The 4,486-nt window shown below is 48.8% G+C and overlaps 1 protein-coding gene across 1 annotated transcript in view; it reads left to right on the top strand.

Annotated features, from left to right (window-relative positions):
- BRCA2 (BRCA2 DNA repair associated) overlaps positions 1 to 4,486 on the top strand; it is a 101,088-nt gene that overhangs the window by 71,807 nt on the left and 24,795 nt on the right. The window lies entirely within an intron of this gene.

Below are 4,486 nucleotides of genomic sequence, written 5' to 3'. Positions count from 1 at the left end.
GGAGACCCTGTGGGCAGTTCCACTCTGTCCTCTAGGGGCGCTGTGGGTCAGAATGGACTCCACGGTAGTGGGTGTGGTTTGGGCTTTGCTTCTGTGAAGACTGACAGCCTTTGAGACCCTGTGGTGCAGTTCCACTCTGTCCTCTAGAGGCGCTGTGGGTCAGAATGGACTCCACAGCAGTGGGTGTTGTTTGGGCTTTGCTTCTGTGGAGATTGACAGCCTTGGAGACCCTGTGGGAAGTTCCACTCTGTCCTCTAGGGGCGCTGTGGGTCAGAATCGACTCCACAGCAGTGGGTGTGGTTTGGGCTTTGCTTCTGTAAAGACTGACAGCGTTGGAGACCCTGTGGTGCAGTTCCACTCTGTCCTCTAGGGGCGCTGTGGGTCAGAATGGACTCCAGGGCAGTGGGTGTGGTTTGGGCTTTGCTTCTGTGAAGACTGACAGCGTTGGAGACCCTGTGGTGCAGTTCCACTCTCCTCTAGGGGCGCTGTGAGTCAGAATCAACTTGATGGCAATGGGTTGGTTTTTTTTAACCTTCGTTTAGGAAATAAGTTCCTCATTCAATTAAAAAACATTTGTGCTGTTTATGGGAGAGACAAGGATGCTTCCTGAGCTGAAGGGAAGCACTGCACTTAAGGAGCAGGAGTCATTTGCCCCAGATGTCCCATTCTCCTTCCTGTCAGTTGTGCTGCCGTCTTATTCTCGTGTTACTGCTCAGTTTCCACCCTGAAAACTTGATCAGACCCTCTTCTAGTGCGATGTCAGTACTTCCTGAATATATAATAGTGAACTTAACCTTCCATCTCTGTATTGGGCATTCTAAGCACGTAACAGGACACTGACACGTTGAATGGTCTCAAGTATTGCTGTCAGAAATCACTAATAGTGTTGCGTGTTTGGATTTATTTTTGAGGTATCTTGTGGAGAATTGTTATACTCTGGATCAGTCTAATTTGAGAAAGCATCTCACAAGTCAAGCATTTATAAGGTAAAGACGTATTTTAACTTGTCATTAAGTCAACATTGAGTTCCTTTGAACTGCAAGTATCAGTCAAGCTGCAACAGGCTTTCGTTTGAGGTTGCTTAGAATGTCCGAGCAGCAGTTGTTTTCATTTCTAAGTTTTAATGTTGTCAAAGCAGCGTGGTTGTTAGCTGCCATTGCGTTGGCTCCGACTCCTGCTGGCCTCTCGTCTAACAGAAGGAAACGCCGGTCCTTCGCCATCTTCCTTATAATGGCCCTGCCTGCGCCTGTGTTGCAAACACTGTGTCCACCCATCTCACGGAGGTTCCGCCCTCTTTCACGGACCCTCCACTTCACCAAACACGATATTCTCCAGGGACTGGTCCCTCCTGATGCAGGATGAAGTCTCGCCGTCCTCGCTTCTGAAGAGCGTTCTGACCATCCCGCTTCCAGGACACGCTTGTTCGTTCTCCGGGCCGCCCACAGCACACGCAGTGTTCTTCTCCAACACCACAACTCACGTGGGTCGATTCCTTGATCTACCTTTTTCATTGTCCGGCTTTCATGTGCAGTTTCTATCAAAACAACGCAGGTGTATAATTTTGAAACTCAAATAATACTGGGCGGAAGACTGGTGGTTCAACCCACCAGCCACTCCTGGGAAGGAAGGTTGGACAATCTACTTCTGTAGTGATACCACCTCGGAACCGAAGGGTTCGCTGTGAGTCAGATCCGAGTCCACGGCAGTGCGTTTGTTTTTTTTTTTTGTCCCTAAGCAGGCAGTCCCGCGATGCAGCCCTCTCCCCTGCCGTTCATGCTCCCAGAGCCCAGCCCTCAGTCCCTTTGCTGTGACTCTTGTGTATGATGCTGTCTTCACACGTTAGCTCCTAACTTGCTAGGAATTCCCGGGTGGCACAGCAGGCTAAGTGCTGACTAGTAGCTGAAAGGTTAGCGAGGCACTCGGACCACAGGCCTGGCGACCCCCTGGAGGGGTCAGAGTCGTGAAAACCCTGTGGGGCAGTTGGGCTCTGCACGTGGCTTCACTGTGAGCTGGAACTTGACAACAAACAGCTTCCTCGTATGGCAGATGAAGGGTTAGCTGTCTCGCACCCACGTGGTCATGTATTTCTCCCCCACCCCCATCTCTCCTACACTCTATGCGGTAATTTTTAGTACACTTGTTATTTGATGTTTATGTTGTGTTGTTAGGTGCCATTGCATTGCATTGGAGTTGATGACAAAACACTGCCTGGTCCTGCACGCACCATCATCATGGTGACATTACAGTGACTAAAAGGAACATTGTTCGCAACTGAGTGTGTCATATGCTGTGATTACATTTCCTTTTACAGTTGTCACTGACTTGCTGCTTTGTTTGTCTTAACTTTTGTCCTGAGCACTGACGTGTCCCTCCACCAGAGCGATAGGACCCCTGTCCCCGTGGAGCAATCCTTCATCAGGCTCAGGTCTTTTTCTTCGAGACCTACTGGGCCTCTCCATCCCCCTGCTTCATTCTGGAGTGCGTACTTCCGGTGTACACTCTGCCGCTGTCAATCCGGGAACTCCTTTCCCCTGCTTCAGAAACTACGTTTCCAGGATTCCGTTCTGGTGGCACACGGGCTAAGGGACTTCGCTGCTAACCAGAAGGTCAGTGATTCAAACCACTGCTCTGCAGGAGAAAGATGAGGCAATCTACTTCTGTAATGATTGACAGCCTTGGAAACCCCGTGGGGGTTGCTGTGAGTCGGGATGGACTCAGTGGCAGTGCGTTTCGTTTTTGTTTTGCTGGACTTACTGCTAGATGTGAGGGCACACGAGCCCTAAAGACTGACTGAGAAAGGAAGCCTGCTGCTTTCTGAATCCGTATCGCAGTCGGCTGAATACAGAACCTCAGGTTGAAAATCCTTCCTTCAGAATTTTGAAGACAATTTCCTTTGTTATCTTCTGCTTTCCAGTGTGTGGTGGTGTTTGGTGGGTTTGGTGCAGGCTAGATCTCTTTGTTCTTCGGGCAGTCCATGGAACATTCGGTATTCTTCACCAACACACAATTCAAGGGCATCAAAGTTGAGAGTTCAGTTCTAGCCATAGTCCCAGTTCTTTGTTTGCAGCCTCTTTTTAAGGCGTTTGTGGCATCTTTTTATTTTTAGGATTTGGGTGAAGATTTACAGAGTAAATTCACTTTTCATACAGCAGTTCACATATACTTTGTCTCATGTCATTGACCAAAATTTATAATGCAGCAGCTCCCCTCCCACTTCCTCCCCATAGTTACCTCCTCCCAGTGTCCATCCCTTCATACTCTTCTGCACCCTGAGAGGCCCATTGTCTGCCAACCCTGTATATGATCTTGGATACACTCTCCATTTAGACATACATAATTGTTTAGCTTGTTCACCCATCTATCCGTCCCTATACCCATGTTTGCTTTCATTGACAACTCAGTATTGTATTTGCAGAGGGGTTCATATTTGTTGTTTGTACTGCCCATGTAACTCTCTCTGTCTTTCTCATCCTCAATGCTGCCATATTGGTCACTCACATTTGGTACATTGCCCTTCTCTTCACTTGTGGCATCTTTTTGTGCCAGTGTTCTGGAGTTTCCCAGCAGGTGCTTTGGTGATGGTCTTTGTTCATTCCCTCTCCTGTGTGCTCAGTGGCACTCCCTTGAGTCTGCGAGATTTTCTTGAAGTCGTTCTTGGCTCATTTCCTCCTTTCTATTTTTCTTCTTTTTTCAGAGATTTCTCGTGCTTAGACAGCAGACCTCCTGGATTGGTCCTCTCATTTTCTCATCTCTTTTTTCTCTTTTCCATTTCTTTCACCCCCTGCTTTCTGGATATTTTTTAATTGTATCTGCGAGTCCTTGCGGTGCATTTTTTATTACACGCCTCATTTTCCGTTTCCGAGAGCTCTGTACTGCTCCTGACAGATTGCTTCCTTGTTGGTGCACCCAGTTCTTGTTGCATAGGTACACAGTCTTCTCATCGCTCTGATCAGGTTGGTGAATGTCTTCTTTTAGTTCTGTTCTCCCTGCTTTTTTTCTAAGAGGACTGCTTTTTCTCTGTTCAGGTTTCTTGTGTTAGAGACTTGCCTCCACTGTGACCTTTGACCATTCTTCCCTCTTCAAGAGCAAGGTGCAGTAAGAAGCTCTGTGTCAGGGGGACGTGTCAGCTTGTAGAGGGAGATGTTGGGCTTGTTCATTAGGGATCTGATCAGGGATGGGTGTGAGAGCTGAGCAGAGGGAGGGACCTGGTGGGGAGACTCATTTGCCACCTAGGGATCTTCAGTGGGTCCCTGTCTTCACTTAGTACCTCACCCCCACCCATAGTGGCCTCTGCCTGGTGTCTAGCATCCTGGGTAGATGTGATTCACCCTGTGCAGAAAGGACATCAGACCCAAACCCACTGCCAAGGAGTCGATTCCGATCACAGCGCCCCTAGAGGACACAGTGGAACTGCCCCACGGGGTCTCCAAGGCTGTCAGTCTTCACGGAAGCAAAGCCCAAACCACACCCACTGCCGTGGAGTCCA

This window comes from Orycteropus afer, unplaced genomic scaffold, assembly GCF_000298275.1.
Source record: "Orycteropus afer afer isolate SDZICR_OR568_19922 unplaced genomic scaffold, OryAfe1.0 scaffold00558, whole genome shotgun sequence".
In the NCBI taxonomy this organism is placed as follows: domain Eukaryota; kingdom Metazoa; phylum Chordata; class Mammalia; order Tubulidentata; family Orycteropodidae; genus Orycteropus; species Orycteropus afer.
The sequence above is the reverse complement of the archived record's forward strand: the minus strand, read 5'-3'. Positions and strand labels throughout refer to the sequence as shown.